Source organism: Xenopus tropicalis, chromosome 5 (genome assembly GCF_000004195.4).
Source record: "Xenopus tropicalis strain Nigerian chromosome 5, UCB_Xtro_10.0, whole genome shotgun sequence".
NCBI lineage: Eukaryota > Metazoa > Chordata > Amphibia > Anura > Pipidae > Xenopus > Xenopus tropicalis.
Genome location: NC_030681.2, coordinates 46,148,267 through 46,170,646, shown reverse-complemented (window position 1 = coordinate 46,170,646; position 22,380 = coordinate 46,148,267). Strand labels below are relative to the sequence as shown.

The window sequence follows — 22,380 nt, the reverse complement described above, 5'->3', positions numbered from 1 at the left end:
TGTAAGGGCCCCACAGCTTTGGTTACAGAGGGCTGAGCGATACAACATTTGGGGCAATGAGGTACTGACATATTCTCAGGTAGCAGGACACATGTGCGTGTATTGAAATACAGACAGATCAAAGCGAGATAGGGGAATTCCTATGGTGTGACCCATAGCAACCAGGCAGCTATTAGCTCTCACTCCTACCGCCCAACGGTGCCGAATCTTTTAAGGTAGCCGCAGTCCCAAGTGACTTTTTAAAAGTCCCGCAGCGCCGGCAGCTCCTTGGCTCCTTCCTGACAGCGAATCCACATGTTACAAGTCTCATCTCGCGAGAGGGTGACATCACCATGTACGTAGCTGCCATGCTGGAGTGGCTCGGTACGTCAGTGTCGCAAAACTACTGCTAGAGTGAGGTGGGCTGAGTTGGGCGGCAAACAACTGGCATCTCCTGACAATTTTGTTGAGGGCTATGAGTGAAATTAACTAAGAATCATTTTTACTTTTGCCCTGACTTCGAGGTTTGCAGGTTCCCTGTAAATTCTGAAGCAGTAAATTCTGGGGACTCAAAAGGACTATACTTATAAACATAGTGTTTTTTAGTCCCAGCCTGGCGTGTTGTTTGAAGATTAGGGCTACATTTTTTTTTTTATATTCAAAATTTTTTATTGTTGTTTTTTTGCGTTTACAAAGGGTCCGTTTACTCACATGGTTAATCCGAAACAATGCATAGTATAAAGAATACATCTCAGCGTCCGTACTGTTACAGAATACCATTTAGTCTTCTGAGTTTGTAAAGTCATGGGTATATATTTCTCGTATGGCATGTATTGGACTTGTGTTGCAGAGTTCTCTTCTTATTGGCCTATTTCGGTACACCAGATTGCCATGTGGTAGAGGGCCTTCTTTCATATGAAATATACAGTTATAACGGGATAGAGAGGAATAGGCAGTGGGAGAAGTTGGGTGGGAAGGGGAGGGGTAACGGTTCAGCATGTGGAGATGAATGAAGGGAGGGGAGGGGTGGGGATAGGAGGGTGAGGGGGGGGGGTCCTGCCAGGGAGAATTGTGGAATTCAGGAGGAACTATTGCCCGTTTTCAGGTATTTAGGCTGAGAGTTTGACTTGAGTCTGCTTCTGTATTCTAGTGTATTGGCTCATGGTATAGAGCATAAAATAATCGGAATACGTACCCGGGGTCGAAGGTCCGTCCGGGGCCCGCGCCTGGCTTGGCATTGTAGGTATATTTAAGGTTGTATTGTTTGTCATAATGTTGGTTAAAAGTCTTACGCGAGACACAATTGCCTATAGGAATCTGAGTTAGTGAATTCTCTCCAGTGAAGCCATTTAGTAATAAATTTCTGTGAATCTGCTGCAGAGGTTGATTTCAGCTCCTCAAATCTGTGGATTTCTGCCACCTTATGCAGCCATTCTTTAATTGAGGGAATAGCGGTAGTTCTCCACTTGGTTGGTATATTGGCTTTAGCCATATCTAGCAATATCGGGACTAGAGAATTTCTATATGTTTTGATTGAGATGGGGGTATCGTGGAGGAGAATCGAGAGAGGCGTATCCTTGATTTCAATGTCTGTGATTGTTTTGATAGTGTCCCGTATTGTTGACCAGTAAGAAGTTAGGGCTGGGCAGCTCCAGAATATGTGTATGAGGGTGCCTGGGTGGTTTCCGCATCTCCAGCTATTTGGGGATAGGGCTACATTTTTATCAATTTACGGACAAATCGTGGTCTAATTTAGAAGAAATATCCAAAAAGTAATAGTTTTAGGCTTTTGTTTTTTTATGGTGGTGTTGGAAGGTTCCAATGTTTTATTTGAAGACTAGGGCAGGATTTTTCCCAATTTAGGGGCAAAATATGGGCTAATTTAGTAGAAAACTGGGTGAAACGTGATAACGAGTTATAATTTAAGCCGGTCCTACACACACCGATAATATCCTACCAAACCTCGTTTCATACGATATTCAGCGTGTGTATGGTATCAGTCGGCTTGTCGATTGGCCAGGTTAAAAGATTTTGATCGGGAGCCATTTAAGGCGCTCAAGCAAATTCTAGGTTTAGGGCTGAATCGGCAGAAGGAGGTAGATTTTCTATTGTTTCTACCTCCATATCTGACGATTCAGCCCTGAACACTGACGTGGGAACCAACGGTCGCACAAAAGATCGGGGTTGCTACGTGTATGGCCACCGTAAGGCACAAATGTTTAGCAGGTTTTAAGAGAAGGCAAAAGGTGAACAACAGTAATCCTTAGTTTTTTTTAGTCCAAGGGTTCCAAATGCTTTTTAGTGCAACCAAGGGCCAGATTTTTCACAATTAAATGACAAATCAAGACTAATTTTAGAGTATTAATCAGTGTAATTGACTAAACGTAATTTTGAATTATTTTTTTTTCTTGCATAAGAGGAGACCAGTGATTTATGTGAAAACCATGACCAGATTTTGCACGCTTTGCATACAAAAAGGTCTAATTTTATTTAAATAAAAACGGTGAAATTAAGCAAAATTAATCTTTTGCTCTTCACTTATTCTGGCGCGGTGTAGGAGCGGGGCTATGACTTCGAGAATGGCCAATCGTTGTTTCAATCTAAAGGTGGCCATACACGTAGCAATAATGAGATTGTTCTTTTCCTCCATTGATGTTAAGGGCTGAATCGTCAGATATGGAGGTAGAAACAATAGGGATTCTACCTCCACCTGCCACTTCAGCCCTAAACGTAGATTTTGCTCATGTGCCTGATCCAAAAGACGACTGATATCTGCAGCCTTTGCGATACCGGTCACCTCCCTGATCCGCCAACAAATATTGTACGAAACGAGGTTTTGTGAGATATAGGCCAGCTTTAAAGAATTCTGCCTGTTTTTTCAAATTGGGAAAACTGGGCAGGTAGTTTTGACATGGATATCCCTACTGAAAACCGGACGGTCTAGGTCAAAACCAGACAGGTGGCAACCCTGAGTGTGTAGTGTCCCTGACAGTTTGCAGCAGAAACATCTGGGGCCCAAAAGTGCGATGGTGAAGATAGGAACTAGCAGGGGTTTCACCGAGTTAGACCACAGCACAGTTACCCATAATTAGACTATTTTAGTTATTTTGAGTTCTGGTAAATAACCAAAGGACCTGGCCATATAGTCATTTTGCTAATTCCCTTGTCATTTCTGGTTTAATATTGAATATGAAATCCAAAGCCATTGAGTCAGCCAAGACATTCCTGTTGACTTGGACCACTTGAATGTCTGGGGATCCCCATATGGTTGCAGCCTTGTTAACTAGTGCAGATAAATGCTGCCATTTGAGTCACCCCACCTCTTCCCTATGGGCCCAGTGAATTAAAGAATTGGACAAATGTTTGCTGTTTCACTTCGCCAAAAAATCCCCAAAACGGCAAATATTCACAAAATGCATTGGAGTCAATGGATGACAATTTTTTATTACTGCATGACTTTTTTTTTTTTTTTTTACAGCCATTTGAGTCTAGGCATTTTTTTCTGTTGAAACCTGATAAAAATTTCTCTCATCTCTACTGCCAAATGACCACACCTTCTTCAGTAAACCTGTAACAATAAAATGGAAGGAATAGCCTGTCACTTCAACAGGCTGGAAATAAAAAAAAAAGAGGAAACCCTTAATTGCAATACACCATCATTATGCAGTCTAGAAAGTCACCCTTTTGTCATGACCCGATGATGCATTTCTTAAAATATTTGGACTTCAGAGATGTTTTGTTTGCAGCTAACTCCTGCCCCTGTAGGTATGCCAATCCTGAAGAAATGTGTACCCAGTATTGATACATCTTGACTGACTTAGGAATAGCTCATTAACTGCCTTAGTTACCCTTATATTGTGATGGGGTATTTTTACATTTGCTGTAGCTAATTTTAAATTTATCTGCTATTACATAACAGCAACCCTTTAGGGTAGGCCCTTTTTAAGTATCCCTTCTGTGTTTCTCCTTTACCTCCCTAATTTCTCTGACCTTGAGCCGTCTAAATCTGAGCTGAACAAGTCAAGGATTTTTGTTTTATGCTCACCAGCTCTAGGGTCTTGATGGTTTTTATTCTGCTGTGTATTAGTGTCCATTGATCTTTCAGGGCTCTGTTATTGCACATTGCTCCTGACACCTAGTTCATATGCTGCAATACTCTTGTTAATTCTCCAGACCCTTCTGCTTCCTGATCCCCGTGTTGGCAGCACCTGCAATATGAAGGGGACAGCCTAGGGTGATTGGTATACCCTATGCCTATTTGGAAGTTGATCTGCTAGGTGAATGCCTGAACATAGGTCACATCCCAAATGCCAACTAGGTATCCTGCACTGGCTCCTGCTATGATGCCTAGATGACCTGTAAAGGCCCCTGCCATGGGGCTGTCTGTGTAGGTTTCTGCTACACAAGCTATGCCCAGGGTACATGTAGGGTCTGTGGGTCACTTCTTTCATGGCTGCATCTGTCTGGGGGAAGGGACCATCTTGGGCTTCTACTATTCTGCCATGAGTTCCATGCCAACTGTCCCAAACAATAGTAACTATAACTAGAGAGGTACATTTCCCGAAAAAAATGTGAGTAGTGCTTGCCGTGGCAAAACTCGTGCCCCAATATTACAATGTTTCCTTCAGTTCTCTGTGACAAACAACATTTAAAGTGCTGGTATAGCAGTGATATGACAATAAGACAATATTGCTTCTATTCACATTTCCTGATTTCTCTTTTGATAATGGCTTATAATTCTTTTGTTTTTATTTCACCATTATTAGATTGTAAGCTCTTTTGGGCAGGGCCCTCTTCACCTCTTGTATCGGTTATTGATTGCTTTATATGTTACTCTGTATGTCCAATGTATGTAACCCACTTGTACAGCGCTGCGGAATATGTTGGCGCTTTATAAATAAATGTTAATGTAATGTAATTATTAACCTTTATATAACTTGCCTAGCCACATTCCTTTCACCCAAATATACTTTTTTTTTATCCACACCTATTATCAATAGTCATCAGAAGACAAAATATTTTCTTAACTTTACCTGAAATCTTTTGACAAAATATACAAAGGTGTCTATGCAACAGTTAGACAATTTATTAGTAATTATTGAAATCACAAGTCATCTTACAGTAAATAACAAAAACAGCATAACATTGTGAACTAATTATCATTTAATTATTTCACATATAAAATATAAACATACTTTGAAATTCAAACAAATAATTTCATGAACTAAAACAATTTATAATTCAATTCAAATGCAATTCTCATTCATTTACATAGTGCTTTTCACAAAGCAGCGTTACATTAAATAAAGACAAATAATATACAGAAAAATAGCATAATAATATAAGCATAATAGTGAACGCAGTATTAATGCAATACACAGAAAAACTCTAAGTTAAGCTAAAAGCTAATAACAGCAGTATTCAATTCAATTTTATTTGTATAGCGATTTTAACAACTGTCATTGTCACAAAGCAGCTTTACACAATCAAAAGAATTATTTAAGTTTGTATGGAATGTGAATGTGTATGAATCAAAATGGTCAGATTGTCCCTGGTGAGCAAGCCGAGGGCGACAGTGGCAAGGAAAAACTTCCTGAGATGGTAATAGGAAGAAACCTTGAGAGGAACCAGACTGTGTGTCGCTGGGGAGACAATTCCAAAGTTTTATGCTTAAGACAAGTATTGATATTAAACATATCTAAATAGTCTATAAACATTAAAACAAGCAGGCAGGGCTCACATGCAACAGGCAGGGTCACACGCAACAGGCAGGGCTCACTCAAAGCAGGCAGGGCTCACTCGAAGCATCCCCGTTCGACCAGCTGCTGGATCTGGCATGACAGTAGCGAGGATATCCTGAGGTGGAGATAAACAAGATGTCTTAAATGTTTTGTGATGTGAATTGCTGTGATTTTTCAAGACTGAACTAATGAAACACAATGGTCTGGAAAGAGACGTGTGATCAACCATTTTTGAGAATCACTGTGAAACAGAATTTGCGTTATAAATGTTTTACTGTCACGTTTTTATTTTACCTCATTGGTATCGCAGTACTCTTGATCCCTCAGTCACTGCCATCTGCTCCTCTTGTTGTCAACAGGTCTTCTCAGGCATTCACACTTCAGTGTTGCTGAAACATTAAAATCAACAATTAGAATAAAAATTTTCTGAAAATGTGGTGACGCTTTAAGGTAGTACATTGATTGAAATGAAGTGGTTAAACTTAGCTTAAGATTGTATCTTGAGGAATCTTGTCCTGTTCTTGCTATTGTATCCGAATTCCTCCTGTAACTTTAAAAGGCAAACATTAATGACAGAAGATGGAATGCATTTACTACAGTCAGTAAAGATTGCAGATCACAAATTTAAGGGTAAACTTCTGCTTCCAACATTTCAAAACCTATATTGGAGTGAAAAAAAATCTTACTAAATATACTACAACAGTGTCTTAATGCTTCTCCCTTCACCTTGCTATCTTCATGTTAGTGTGTTTCTCACTTACTGTTCCTGCTGCTCTCACTTCCTGCTTCCTCACTGAAGCTATTACTATTCTTGTGCATCCTTTGTGGACCTGCTGCTCTCGCTCTCCCAAATCTTCTCTGACATTAATGACAGAAGATGGAATGCATTTACTACAGTCAGTAAAGATTGCAGAACACAAATTTAAAGTTAAACTTTTACTTCTAACATTTCAAAACCTGTATTGAAATATTAAGAACAAATCTTAGTAAATATACTACAACAGTATCTTAATGCTTCTGCCTTTACCTTGCTATCTTCATGTTAGTGTGGAACTCACTAACTGTTCCTGCTGCTCTCACTTCCTGCTGTCTCGCTGAAGATGCCGCACTATTCTTGTGCATCCTTTTCTACTTATAACATTTTAACAGTAAAGATTGCAGAACACAAATTTAAAGTTAAACTTTTACTTCTAACATGTCAAAACCTGTATTGAAATATTAAAAACCAAATCTTAGTAAATATACTACAACACTGTCTTAATGCTTCTGCCTTTACCTTGCTGTCTTCATGTTAGTGTGGAACTCACTAACTGTTCCTGCTGCTCTCACTTCCTGCTTCCTTTTTGAAGATGCCACACTATTCTTCTGCATCCTTTGTGGATCTGCTGCTCTCGCTCTCCCAAGTCTTCTCTGAACCTGCCACTGATCCTCATGCTGCTGCTTTGCTCAACATCTCAACATCATACAACTTTCTTTACAAATTGCCTTGTAGCTGGCTAAACTAGCCTCACTGTCATTAAACCTCAGAGTCCCTGGTTCCATATGGCAAAACAGAACCCCCTACCACAAAAACTATTATCATCAACCTCAGAAACTCATTTTCGCAAAATGCTGTATACAGGATTGTGATAACTGTGGTAAGTCTATAATACACCTGACTGGATTCAGATTTCAAGATGAGAGACGTAAATCTGATCCAACAATGTGTCCTTTTCAGTCGTCGCTGTTGTGATCAGTTGTGTGTAGCCCTTGGATTGAAACATCTCGTTTACAGGCTTTTTTCCAGGAGAAAGGAGGTCTTCATTAAAGTCTCCGCAGATGATGACAGGATTCTTCTTCATCATTTCCACATAATCGAGAAGGCTCCTTAAGTTTGGCAAGAATTTCTCCAGACTGTATTGTGGTGGCCTGTACACAGCAGCAATTGTTGCATTCATTGGAGTGTCAATTTTGACGACGACAAACTCCAGGTCCGTGACATTTTGTAAGTACTGGCGGGGCTGCGCTTGGATGTCTTCTCTGCAAAATATTGCAACTCCACCACCATCTTTCTGTGCAATTTCTGCATGTGTTGAGTAGGAGACGTGTCGATTCCGTGCAAACATCCTGTATCCTTCCAATTGGAGATGCGGTGAAATACATGAGCCGGACAGGTGGGTTTCCATTAAACAAAGAATATCCGAGAGTTGCAGCTCATGATGGCATCTAATGTCCTCGATGTGGGATGCTAGTCCTTCGGTGTTGTGATGAAGGATTGTAAGAGTATGGTCGTGGCTTGCCTCCTTTACTTGTTGCAGAAGTGGCATGACTCCTTCAAGCTTTGCTCTTTTCATGTTTTGCAAAGAGATTGTTATTTCGGGATTAGCATATATCTTCTTTTCATCAAAGTCTGTAATATGTAATCCACTCAATGAAGTCGTTCTGCTGAGGGCAACATAGGCCATTTCCGTCTCGAAAATCTTCTTCAGCGACACTACAGCAGACTGCATGGTCATTCCTTGAACCTTGTGAGCTGTGCAGGCATAGGCTAGCTTGATGGGGAACTGTCGACGAACCACTCCTTTCCTCATATTTTCTTCAGCTCTCTCAATGTAAACCAAGACATCATCTTCAGTTTGTCCCTTTTAGCGATGTTTTTGACCTGCATTTGGATTGTCCAGCTGAAGTCCAAGCTTTTGCACCGTGGCAATTCCATCTTTTGTTCTGGTGACTATGTTTGCAACTTTGCCAAAAGATCCATTAACTATGCCATCTTCCACATCCAGATTTCTAGTCACCATTACGCAAACTCCCACTGCAACTTGAATGGTGTCGAGCAAGTCGTCCCTTTTTCCGATGACAGGTTTGTGAAGTTTCTTCGTCAGTCCTATTTTTGGGTCCTTCCTGTAGTCTTCGGCATCAACCATAATGATGTCAGCGTGAAGTGCCTGTACAGTTTCTATATTGTGCTTGTGAACCTCTTTGTTGGTGGCAAATACATGTAGAGCATCATGCGGGCAGTCTTCCGGGTTCTTCACGGCCTGGATTAAGAAAGCTCTGTCCTCTTCCTTGAGAGCTTGAGTCTTCTGCTTCAATCGAAGTCTGTTCAAAAGTTCCGCAAAAGCAAGGTCTTCTTTTTGACGCATTAACTCGGTGAGCGTAACCATTTGAAAGTTATCCTACCAGAAGTCCAGCACATCCTCTTCATACACGCAGTTGAAAAAAGTCTCCTACAGCCAGACAAGAGATTCCTCCAAATGGTTTTTTGCTGCCTTTAATCTGTTGGAATCTCCAGTTAATGTAAGCAAACAGGTCCTTGGAAATCCTGGATACTTCATCAATAATAAGAATATCCAAGTTGCATAATCCTGCTCTTACTTCATCAAGGGTGTTCCCAAGTACTTGATAAGGTGGCTTCAAACTCCTTGGCAGTTTTAAAAGGGAATGCAGTGTCTTTCCAGAAATGTTGAATACTGCTGTTCCAGTAAATGCAGTCAACAGCACTGTAGGCATAGAGAGATCACCTTCATCCCGTAGTCGAGGCAGTTGTCGCAGAATCTTGGTGGCTTCTTTGTATATGCACTTGATGACGTGCGATTTCCCACAACCAGCACCACCTGACACAAAGTAGAAGAACTGTTCGGGATTATGACCCCACACACGCTTCTGGCACCACTGGTGGACAGTGTAGAACATGGCTGCCTGTGTCTCATTCAGACTCCTGAACAACTTCCTCACAAATTCAGCAGTCATCTGTGGTGCCTCTCTTTGTGGTACAACTCCATCATCACGTAGAACCTGATATTCCGGTACATCATCTTGTTCATTCTCTTCTTCTGGATTGATGTCTTCTTGCTCTGCAATACAATCCAAACGATCCATTTCAATTTCTGGGGCAAAAGCTGTCCAAGCATTCTCACATGGTCCTTGCTGTTGCAACTGTTCGGAAGCGTCATCCACTTCTCTGCTGTGTTTCTCATATTTCTGCTGATGTGCTTTCACTATTGCCTGTACCGGGAAATTGAGACCACGGTGTCCTGCAAGTTCCACGAATGCAGTTTTGTAAAAATCCTCATATGTTGGATAATTCTGAGGCTTTAGCTGTTCGTTGAAGCGGTGTGGCACATAAAGTTTCACCAAACTTCCGTAAAACTTCTCCGGATTCTTCTTCTCTGAAAACCGAGCATATCTGATAATTGCTGGCTTACCAACAGTTCTCTTCTGAATATATCCCATGTTGTTGAGCAGTCGCTTAGCATTCTTTCCTTTTGCTTGCTGACCATACACGACACGGTAGTTCAACGCAAAGTCTGCCAGACACATGTTTTCAAACTCCTCTGTTTTAGACCTTGCTCTGTATTTATCACTTAGTCCTGACATCCAAACGTCCTCTGAATCCGGATCTTTTCTTTGCAAGACACTGATGGGCAGACTCATCTTCAGGGCATCATCATCCGTTGGTATAAACACCACACTTCTTGAACACTTCTTCAGTGGTAAGCTGCACGTTCGTGCCACAGATTCCTGAGCACTTACTTGCCTGTGTTTGGAGTAGGCCTGCATTATATGCTTCATTTCGTCCTTCTCATTTACATCTGTTTCACGGACACTTTTGATCACGTTATTTAAGAAATCGTTAATTTCATGCTCTGGCTTGGAAATGTAGGACAACATATACATAATGGAGCTGTATGAGTCAAGAATGTACTGAATGTCCATGTTCGCGTTCCATGCCCTCAGCAAATCCAGATTGTATCCATTCACCCAAGCTTCCTTTGGATCACGCTTCAGCAAAATCACGCTGGAAGTGGACAGGTCCTTAGTGTACTTAACGTAATCTTCCATGGACAAATTACAATTGTTCAGCAAATCTGACAAATTACCCAACTCTACACAAAACATTTCCTTTTTTACATGATTTTGAGTGATTCCTGCTGTGTAGTTGAACTTCAGTGACGATTCCATGAAGCTCGGGATCGTCGCTAGGGTCCGGCAACTGACAAGTTATGTAGCGGCCCACAAATTCACACACATCCTCGTCAAAATTGCTTTCGAATTGAGGTGCATTCTTTACTCAAACCACTAAATGAATACGTAGGCTTCCTCTGGCTTGAAACTCGACTCGATAAAAGTAATCCTCGACTTCACCAATGGGTTGAGCAGGTGACAAAAGCAGGCGGGTCATTAATGCATCAACTTGTTTCTCAAACATCCGCATGACGGTGACAGGGTTACTTTGTAGGATTTCACATTTTTCCATCCAGTCAAGCTCTGAAAAGACAACCTGTTCACCTTGCTGAGCCTTGATTGCCACTATCACTTTAGGCCATCGCATTTCAGCTGCGCTAAATGTGCAAAAAAAAGTCAGAGTTCCTAACTGCCTGATCATGGCCTGTAGGTCTCTCAGTGTTTTCTCCCAATAAGATGGAGTGCCTCTCAAGGGTTGCATGAACCTTGTTGCATCATGGCTGTGGACCAGTCTTTCAACCTCGAGATCATCCTGAAGCAGCTTGTTGGAGATTCTTTGTCCGTCTTTTGTAACGGGTTTGCCCTTTCACAACTGGATAGACATACTGTTTCTGGCCAAGTGCGTTTCAGTCACAAACTGCACGAAAAAAAAGTAACTTTGAGCTTTTGCAAACCGAGTATCCACACAGAAAAGTCTCACATTGAAATACATGCTTGGAGATAATGTAACTTCTCGGGGATCATCAATCGTATTCTCTACAGTAGGGAACTGTACAGAGAATGCCATGGCTTCCAGTTTGGGTATTTTGAAAAATCCCACAGGCTTTTTTCCTTGAGCAGGCACGATGCTCAAGATTCCCTCGCCGTAAGATAACATCTCCTGTCCGATGTCAAGCGGCTGCATGCATGTGTCAAGAGTGAGGCCAGGCCTAAGCTCATCTTTTTCTTCTGTGCTGACATTCTGATCATCCTCTTCAGAAACTCCAACTTCTTGTTTCTCCTCTACCTCATCATCAGGGGGAAATTCAAAGGTGGCAGTGTCACTTATGATGATGTCCGTGTATTCCGAATGCACAGCTTTCAGTACCGTTAAAGCAGCTAGCACATTGTGCATATTCAGTGTGGAAGTACTGGTATCATTTAAAATTAACGTGTCTCTTCAGCTTCACCTGTAGTAGCTGGGACTCACTACTAGGTCTTGGCAGATAGTTGACGGTCTTCTCAACTTCAGAGGGCACACAAACAACAGCTCCATGCACTGCTCTCTGCTGTACTTTAGGTAATGCAATCATTTTTGCGAATGGTATAACTTTGGCAATAAGCTGACATTCAAGCACATTCAATTCAGCTAATTCTGTGGGGATGGGTGGCAGTTGAAGTTTGTTAGCTGCTGCAATTGAAGACATGTGTCCTTTCTTAAGGTGGCTGTCGCAGGTGTAGCAGAGCCATTCCTGTCTTCTCTCTTCCGGAACGACACAAGAATCTGAGCAGGCGGCATCACAAACTTGAACGTATTTTCTTTTGATCCTTAATGCATATTGCAACTTATAAAGAATCTTGAATCCAGCATTAGTGAGATTCTTGTGTTTCTTTTGAAGAGTACAAAGTAGAATGTGACGTGATCTAAACTTTGAGTCATTTGCATATCTTCTAGCCATGTAGTCCTTCATTTTCTTCTGGAACAGATCATCTGTGTGGTACCTCCTGACCACGTAGTCCTTCATTTTGCTCTGGGAAAGAGCATCTGTATGGTACCTCCTGAGTACGTAGTCCTTCTTTTTCTTCTGGAAATGAACGTCTGTGTGGTACCTCCTACCTGTGTAGTGCTTCATTTTGTTCTGGAAAAGAGCATCTGTGTGGTACCTCCTGACCATGTAGTCCTTCATTTTCGTCTGGAAAAGAGCATCTGTGTGATACCTCCTGACCATGGTTTCTTTGTCTTGAAGAGAGAATCAGCGTTGTACCTCTTGATCACGTACTCTCTCTTTTTGTTTCTATACAAACAATCTTGATTATATTTTTTCTTGCTGGCCTCTTTTTTCTTCATTCGAAATTGTAAAGTAGATGCGTACTTTTCTTTCTCATATTCCCTTCTCTTCTTTTTCTGATCTTCCAAGTGTGGAGTTGTCTCCTCAGGACCTGCACATTGCTTTTGAAATGCAATTCTCCGCATTTCTTTTCTTCTTTTCAGCTTATTTTTTTTTCATGACCTCTATGACCCTCTGGCTTCTGGCTCCAGCATTTGTTTGTGGTTTTCGCAGAGGTGAAGTGACTTGTGACAGTGACACACAAGGTAATGATGAGAACTTTACAGCAGACTGTTGCTCTGTTTTAAATGACACAGGCATAAACTCATAGCTTGCCTGATCAGAATGATTCCGAAAAAGCTCCAGTATTGCGTTGGTCAAGTCATTCAGTTCAGTGAAAGTTAATATGACTGCAGTTCCATCACCAGTAGGATGTGACAAATCTTCATCAGTTGTAGAATGTGAATCGAAATATCCGTATCGTCCAGATCTGTCTTTGAACACAGTGATAAACGATGGAGAAAGAAGAAGCAGTGCATGGCTGACATCAGTTGCAAGACACTGAAGTTTTTCACTGAGAGGAATCCACCAATCTTCCATTTCTGGAGTTCCTCTGGCTCTCAGGTATCCACTCAGGACTTCTGACTTCTGCACCCTGTAAGTGTGGTTACAGGTTGCAATGCTCAGAGGTACTTCATCCATGCTCAGATGATTATGTTTAAATCTTCCCTCAGCGATGAGCTGCATTTTAGTGCTGACATACAAAGCATCACCCTCCTCTAACACTCTGTCAAGATCAGGCTGTTTGAAGCAAGTCCCTTCACTGTGGTATGCAAGAAATGTCAAAGCTATACATGAGCATTGATGATTTCTTGAGAAAACATCATACCTTGCATCACTCTGGCAATGAGATGCATGCAGTGAAAGCATCCTGGGTGTGTTGTCACCGTCTTCTGCCTGTTCTCCATCAGAAGACCGGGTCACACCTTTACTGACGCTCGTCTGTCCAGTCAGGTCTGCCTTCAGCCAATGAAGTTTTTGAGCCTGGGATCTCTTTCCTTTCCTTGGCATCCTTTAATAGATAAAAAGGAAAAAAAATTACGATAATTCAAGACAACTCATTAATTAGAGAGGATTAAATTGGACAAACTCTATTAACATGTTAACATATTAACATAACATTAACATATCACGTTTCAAATTGCATGTATGTGAATGAACACAATGTAGTGCTTAATTCTGAAACTTTGAATCATAATAAAATCAATGCAATTTTGTAACTATATGTAGTTAAATGGCCTATGATCACTGTCCGGTTCTTGATAACCCTTTCTGTGTTTATTTTTAGATTATCCCATGCATAATTGTGTAGCAAACAATTGTCTGTTTTCCTTCACTATGTGTTTCTACATGTCATTTAAAGCAGATTTCTAGTTTAAAAGTTAGTGTATGTTGAACAGACCAATAAGGAGACTCTTATTCCTGCAATAACACAATACAGGTCCAATATATAGCCTTGTACACAAACACATTTCATTTCTCACATTTAGTTTTTACGCACAGCAGTTATGAACTGAAAATTATGAACTAATGCTACTCACCTCAGGAAAATTCTGGTGTAGGCCGTCTCCGGGCAGTGTCACAACGTTCCTCAGCCAATCAGAAGCGCTTGTCTCTGGGCTGTGTAAGAGTTATTTTGCCTGTCAGTTAACTATATTCTGAATAAACTACAAACAAAACAGACTTTAGATAACCAGCGATCTCCTGCCTCAAACTAATCTCTGATAAAATAAGGAGACTCTTATTCCTGCAATAACACTTATTCACACAATACAGGTCTAATATATAGCCTTGTACACAAACACATTTCATTTCTCACATTTAGTTTTTACACACAGCAGTTAAAATTATGAACCAATGCCACTCACCTCAGAAAAATTCTGGAAAAGTGTATGCCGTCTCAGGGCAGTGTAACAATATTGCTCAGCCAATCAGCCAAGTGCAATCAGAATTGCAAATCTCCTAAGAGTTATTTTGCCCGTCAGTTAACTATATTCTGAATAAACTACAAGCATCATTTTTACAAACTACAAACATAATTTTTGTCTTCAAATTATTTTCTTGTAGCACTTTCCTCTATAATAAGGAGACTCTTATTGCTGCAATACAGGTCTAATATATAGCCTTGTACACAAACATTTAATTTCTCAAATTTAGTTTTTACACACAGCAGTTAAAATTATGTACCAATGCTACTCACCTCAGACATCAGTTAGCCATATGAACTAATGCCACTCACCTCAGGAAGATTCTGGAAAGTGTAGGCCGTCTCAGGGCAGTGTTACAAAATTGCTCAGCCAATCAGCCAAGTGCAAGGGCAGGCCGTCTCCAGGCAGTGTCACAATGTTGCTCAGCCAATCAGAAGCATAAACTTCAGTTCAAACTTCAACCTGTAAGTCATGCAGCCTTACTCTTTTAAATACATATGTGGGAAGGGTAGTCTTTATACACATTCACATTTCATACATCCTTTTTTAATTTCTTTTGATTGTGTAAAGCTGCTTTTCAACTATGACAATTGTAGCTAAAATGATGCTATCGTGATTAGCTTGATGCTTGCATGATCCTAGCATGATTAGTATGTAGCTGGCATTATGCTAATATAATTAGAATGTTACTAACATAATGCTAGCATGATCTAATGAAGACATTAAAATGATTAGCATGTTGCTTGCATGATACTAGCGTTATAAGCATATCGCTAGCATGTTGACATTCAGATGCTAGCGTATTAGCATGATGCTAGCCTGGCGCTAATATGATTAGCATGTTGTTAGCAAGACAGTAAGATGAATAACATGTTGCTAGCCTGATAAGCATGTTCCTAACATGACTCCAATGTGATTAGCATGTTGCTAACATGATGCTAGCAAAAACTTTACCAAAATGTCTATTCAATGTTCAGAGATAAATGTCTTGCAAAATGGTTGTTAGAGTACTCTGTTTTGTTGCTAGGGAGTGGCTTGGCACGTGTTAATGAAAAAAATCAAAGGCTATCTGACCATTTTGATTCATACATATTCACATTCCATACAAACTTAAATAATTCTTTTGATTGAGTAAAGCTGCTTTGCGACAATGACAATTGTTAAAAGCGCTATACAAATAACATTGAATTGAAGTGAAAGGCTTCTGTGCACTATAAATGATATAAACCAATCCCCATGTCTCCATGACATACTGTTGTGAAGATATGCTATATCATCCTAGCAACATGCTAATCATGTTAAGAGCAAAATGCTAATTTAGCTAGCATAATGCTGGCGACGTGCTAAGAACTCTGGCATCTTGATAGTGACATAATAATGACAATATATATATATATATGTGGGGGCAATTAACCGCCCACCCGAAAGAAAAGTCATGTGGTAAATTCTATGTTTCTAAAGAAATCCCTCTCTGCGCTACAATCATTGGTCTCAATGTTAAGTCTATGGGATTTTTGGGGCGGTTAATCAAATGAACTCTTCAAATGTGGTAAATTTCACGTTTCTACAAAATTCCCTCTCTGCGCTACAATCCGTCAAAGTTGGCCTCAATGTTAAGTCAATGGGTGTTTTGGGGCGCACAAATGTGGTAAATTTGACCTTTTTACAAAATTCGCTCTCTCCGCTACAATCCGTCAAAGTTGGTCTCAATGTTAAGTCTATGGGGGGCAATTAACCGCCCACCTTTCAGAAAAGTCACAGCACCCCATTTCCGAATAAGCCGCACGGTTTGACTCCTCATTCATGGGTATACGACAAACAGTGTGGGACTCAGTCAAAGTTGGTCTCAATGTTAAGTCTATGGGCGGTTAATTGCCCCCTGCTGGGGCAATTAACCTCCCACCCCTCAGAAAAGTCATAGCACCCCATTCCCGAATAGGCCGCACGTTTTGACACCTCACTCATGGGTCTACGACAAACGTTGTGGGACTAGTTACCTGCGGGTGCAATTAACCGCCCACCCCACAGAAAAGTCATAGCACCCCATTCCCGAATAAGCCGCACGGGTTGACACCTCATTCATGGGTCTACGACAAACGGTGCGGGACTCAGTCAAAGTTGATCTCAATGTTAAGTCTATGGGCGGTTAATTGCCCCCTGCTGGGGCAATTAACCTCCCACCCCTCAGAAAAGTCATAGCACCCCATTCCCGAATAGGCCGCACGTTTTGACACCTCACTCATGGGTCTACGACAAACGTTGTGGGACTAGTTACGCGCCAAACTTTTGTACGGAATAATAATAATAAGAAAAATAACTAGAGAGGTACATTTCCTGAAGAAAATGTGAGTAGTGCTTGCCGTGGCAAAACTCGTGCCCCAATATTACAATGTTCCCTTCAGTTCTCTGTGACAAACAACATTTAAAGTGCTGGTATAGCAGTGATATGACAATAAGACAATATTGCTTCTATTCAGTCAAAGTTGGTCTCAATGTTAAGTCTATGGGCAAATTTGGGGACCTCTATTGCCCCAGGGGTAAAACTTATACCCTTGTGCGGGGTATCTTCTGACACAGGTTGCAAACCTCTTCAAATGTGGTAAATTTCACGTTTCTAAAAAATTCCCTCTCTGCGCTACAATCCGTCAAAGTTGGCCTCAATGTTAAGTCAATGGGATTTTTGGGCCGGTTAATTGCCCCCGCAGGGGGCAATTAACTGCCCACCCCTTAGAAAAGTCATAGCACCCCATTCCTGAATAGGTCGCACGATTTGACACCTCACTCATGGGTCTACGACAAACGGTGTGGGACTATTGTACGGAGAAATAATTATAAGAAAAATAATAAGCCTGTGAGATAACAGTAGTGATGCTTTGATTCGCAAGCACCACTAATAAGCCTGTGAGATAACAATAGTGATGCTCGCTTCGCAAGCACCACTAATAACTACTTTGGTGGTAGTTCCTTAGGGCTCATTTCTTACATACCAGATTGGTAATGTTGCCCAAACTACCTTGCATGGCTTCTGTGAGTACCTTCCTGATCCCTATTCAAATAAGGTTTCTGAGTTTGTAAGTCATAGATTTCACAAGAGAGAAACAGTAATGGGTATAACATTAGGGGGAGCTGTTCCTGCAGTCATGTAGGAACAGGTGTTTTGAGTGTGATTTAAAATTTTGCAGCCTCACTATTTTGTCCCTCTCAACAGTCTTCACATGTTGGGAGGTCCAACCCTGCAGGTGCCATTAACCCACACTACAAGCAATGCGCTATCAGTATAATGTAGACTGCATTCTTTTTTTCAAAGTGGCTTTCAAGCTATTCAGCCTTTTTGCCAGTGGGAAGGTATATGCTGCAATTAGTTTTCTAAAGTCGCCCGTAGTTTACTGCACAACTTCACAACTGCACAAACTTCAAAAAACGAAGCACCTTGTGTTCTTTCCCAACAGAAATCCACTTGCTGGTGGGAAAGCATTTTGGGGAGATTTGATGCCCGTGGTAGCTGAGATTATACAAACATATTATCACCTTTAATCCCAGCGCCGTCTCCTAATTTAGCCCTCCTTACTGCGCCCTCTTCTGTCATTCCTCCTCCCTTTTGTTATATAACCATTTAATCAGTTGCACAGTTTTAAAGGGAAACTATCAGTAAGACAAATATTTATTATGTATAATCACATGAAAAAAAATCTCTAAATACAATTTCTGAAATAATCAAGTTAATCTTCACAAACCCCCTGTTGGGAGTTGTGTTCTGTTTAAAGAGTCAAAACACATGAAGATGCAGTTGTGGCAAAATAAGTCTGGTAAGAATAATTTCCGCCATTCAGCATCAATATGAGGTTGGTGCCCATTTCTCGTAAACACTTTTACACAGTGTGCATCCTGAAACACTCAGGATTCCCCTGTATCACTTACACGCCATTCATCTGAATAGAGTTGCCAGGCACATTGGTGCCTGGCGTCAGAATATGCAAGGAACTGTTTTGGATGCAAGTACCTTTAATAAATGGTTTCAATTCATGCAACGACTGCAGCACTTTTAATGTGAAACTGTGGTCGTCCTATCATTTTTAATTACTCACCATTTCAATCCTGGGTGACCCTTCTTTGCTCTGTTTGTCCACCATTTTCAAACTGGATAAAAAATACTTTTATTTGACAGTGCATTAACAACTGGATCTGGTCATGTATGGCTAGCTAAAATCCCTAGAGTTTGGCAGGTTTCTGCTATATGAGCTGCTATGTGAAATGAAGCTCTGAGAGGCTTTCCCTGCTTCGCTAGCAATAATAGTTTGCACCCAGGGGAAATTAATGGACTGTTTGTGACGCTTGTAGTTTTCGACCCATTTTCCATTTAAACACAGTACTTTTCTACCTCTGATATATAGCTTTTTTGAAAGAGTGCAACATGGGTAAGTCAGCTGTTAGCAAAAAAGCTAACCATTTCCCACCTTGATATTCAGACTCCTAAAAGTAAGCTATTTTTGTTAGTTTCTCTGCTGTGAACCCTCGGCTATACTACAAATAAACATCATTTCAACAGTTAAACCGTAAATGCATCACAATGCACTGCATCCATTTTATAGTACATATATGGTGTTAATTCAATGGAAACCCGTTATCCAGAGAGTGCAACACGAAAAGGAGAATTGCATTCCAATCCACTCTTGTTCTATATGTTACCATTTGCCCATGTGGTCTATATTACGAGGATAAAACTATAGAGAATTCGAAGGATAGGTTCCTAAAACATGAGAGTGCAATTAAAGCAGGTTAGTACCTGCTTTAATTGCACTCTCATGTTTTAGGAACCTATGTTTCCATGTCTCATGTTTTAGGAACACCACCACAATATGTCACCACTTAAATTGATATGGGTTGAACAGCTAAGTACAGCCGTGGGAGGATTGGATAAGAATACACTTCTCCTAAGAAGGGAGGCAGGGTGGCTCTTCTACTGTTTTCCTGTTAATACTATTTTCCCTTAATCCTTCTTGTTTTCTTGAGAGTTTTCTTGTATAGACTCTGTATATGCAGGCCATCCTGTTGCTCGGAAAATGAGCATTGTATATTTTTTCATTTTTTTGGTTGGTTACCTTGTCCATCTTTGTGTGTTTTCATTTCCCACAATAAGGACATAATCTGACTATTAAAATAGCTTTTGCTTTCTTACATAGGTACGTCTCTTTATGTGCCTGGTCCCATTATGACTCCTGTTAGCAGCACATATGGAAGCTGTAAAAAGAATTAAAATGTATGTAGGGGTTTACCAAATCTGGGCACTGTGAGACTGAGAAAAGTGCGCCAAGCGATAGAGGAGTGGCCTCGCGAGTGACATCACGGGGGCCATTTTGGAAAGACAGTCTTGTCTGTGAGGGAGGCCCCAAAGGAGCCTTTGATGAGGAGGATGTTTACAGCCCTCAGCTGTACAAAATACCAGATAGTTTTATCCCTCCTCGCAAAATTACCAAGGAGGAGGAGAAGGACTTCTGGGTGCTGCCAGGCAGGGCAGACCCAGATATCTTTTGCAAGGTGTCCCGCATCCAGAGGGTCATTAACTATAAAGTCTACCGGCTATGGGGGTATTACATGCCCTACGCCCCCCTCTGGGTGTATGATAAGATGGAGGGCCTAGTTGATGATTGAGTGGTTTCAGAGATCGCATCCAAAGAAAAGAAAGCAGGGGATTGCCTTCACCATGTGGATCAGGTGAAGAAGATGGCCGCCTGGCGGTTCATACGGGCCCTGGAGAAGGAATGGTGGTGGGGCCGCACTGTCCTACGCCACACTGTGTATAGTTGTGGAAGGAAGAACCCCGAGCCCAAGTACTTCAGCACAGAAATTGTCATGCCAAATGGGGAGATAGTGGAGAAGCCACATCCATGCTACTATGCTCCTTATTCTGATGTGCAAATGAGGTTCTCATACATGGTGTAAGGGCCCCAAGGGACTTGGTAACTCCCAGGAGGGAGCTGTTGTTACCCAGGGTAAAAGCACCTACGGTTTGGTGTGCCCCAGGAGGGACTTACTTTTCCAAAGAAGGACTGTCGGTGTTGGGACGGATGTCCAGACCACAGCCAACCGGCTGGTTGGGAAGTGAGGAGCACCCTGTTTCTACTCCAGAGCTTTTCATTTTTTGGTGTTTGCTTGAATGAGTTTTTGGATTGTTGAATGAGTTGTTGAATGAAGCTTTCTTAAACAATTAGTGATCTTACACATATTATAGAATACTATACTAAAGTAAGCATAGATCTGAAGGGTTGCACTATTACTGAGTACAAATGTTACACATAGAAAATCATACAGACGTCCTCTGCAATGATATAAAATGCCCTGGGTGAGCTTTAGTGCTCCTTGAAAAGCATTTAAATGAGAATAAACCCCCCCCAAAAAAATGTCCTCCTTAGTAATCCCCCACCTAAACCACCACATTAGAAATTGTATCATTGCCACTGTTATTGTGCACCATCACTTCAAAGTTTTGGGGTATTTAAGTGTTTGGCGTGCCATGTTTTTTTTCCCCTCCAGCATTTCCTCGCTATGCGCATTCGAATGCCTCCTGATGACCCTGCTAAGTCAGTATTCAGTCGGATCTACACCTCACCTAAACAAAACTGAGAGCAGGAGTTTAAAAGCTTCAGATCATTTCAAGGCGTCTCTATGGTAACACTGCAGCATTCATTTTATTGGTGCATGGAACAAAGGCAGGATGGAACAAAGACACATGCCCAGGGCTCCTTAGACATTAAATGCACATGCGTGTGCCCTGATTGGGAGGATTTATGGAGTGGAATCTAGATAACAGTTTTTCATTTCTTTTTTAATGAATGATCAGCTTGAATAACTCCATAACTACATTATAGAGGGAATGCTTACAAGTAGATGTACATTTAATGTTTTTTAAGGTTGCCTTGTTCTTTAAACAGAGCACAGAGAATAGAATAAATGGGTAACAGCGTATATTGTAAATCTCTAAGCAGCAGCCTAAAGGTGTTGAAAGAGCCTGTCAGCATCTTTTTGAGACTGAAATAATAATGAACTCATTTAGCCACTTTAAATATTCAAACACCTATAATGTGACTGTGGCATTCTACAATCTCTGCATTTTGAATAAAACAGTGGTTCTCAACCTTCCTAATGCTGCAACCCTTTAATACAGTTCCTCATGTTGTGGTGACCCCCAGCCATAAAATGATTCCTAAGACCATCGGAAATATGTGTTTTCAGATGGTCTTACGCAACCCCTGTGAAAGGGTCGTTCGATGCCCAAAGGGGTCCTGACCCACAGGTTAAGAATTGCTGGAATACAATGTGTGTATTTGATGCTGTTGTGTGCATCTATGCAGTACACATATTAACATACAGTAACATAGCATTTATTATCCAGAATGCTAGGAACCTGGGTTTTTCTGGGTAAGGGATCTTTCTGCAATGAAGAATACCATGCCTTAAGGCTACTAAACATGTCAACCTTTAGGTCAGTAAGACATGGGATGACGTGCTTTCACCATTATGAAAATACCCGTAAGGGTCAGGTGCCTTCTAGTATAGGAGCCCCAAACTGCCAAGGGCCCGGAAAATAAACCATTTGAAAAACAAAACTACCATAGGCACAACTGTTGCTGTGAAAGGTGCTTTATTAGCTCACAAAATTAGCTTTAGGTCAGTGGCACACATAGCAATTTTGCCTCTGGC

The 22,380-nt window shown here is 41.1% G+C and overlaps 1 protein-coding gene across 1 annotated transcript in view; it reads right to left on the bottom strand.

Moving 5' to 3' along the window:
* The window catches only part of ttc27 (tetratricopeptide repeat domain 27), a 226,126-nt gene extending 225,812 nt beyond the window's left edge, over positions 1-314 (bottom strand). Inside the window, exon 1 of the mRNA XM_002934458.5 lies at positions 190-314. The gene's annotated coding sequence lies outside the window, so the exon portion shown is untranslated. The remainder of the gene's footprint in view (positions 1-189) is intronic.
* Between the last annotated feature and the right edge of the window lie 22,066 nt (positions 315-22,380).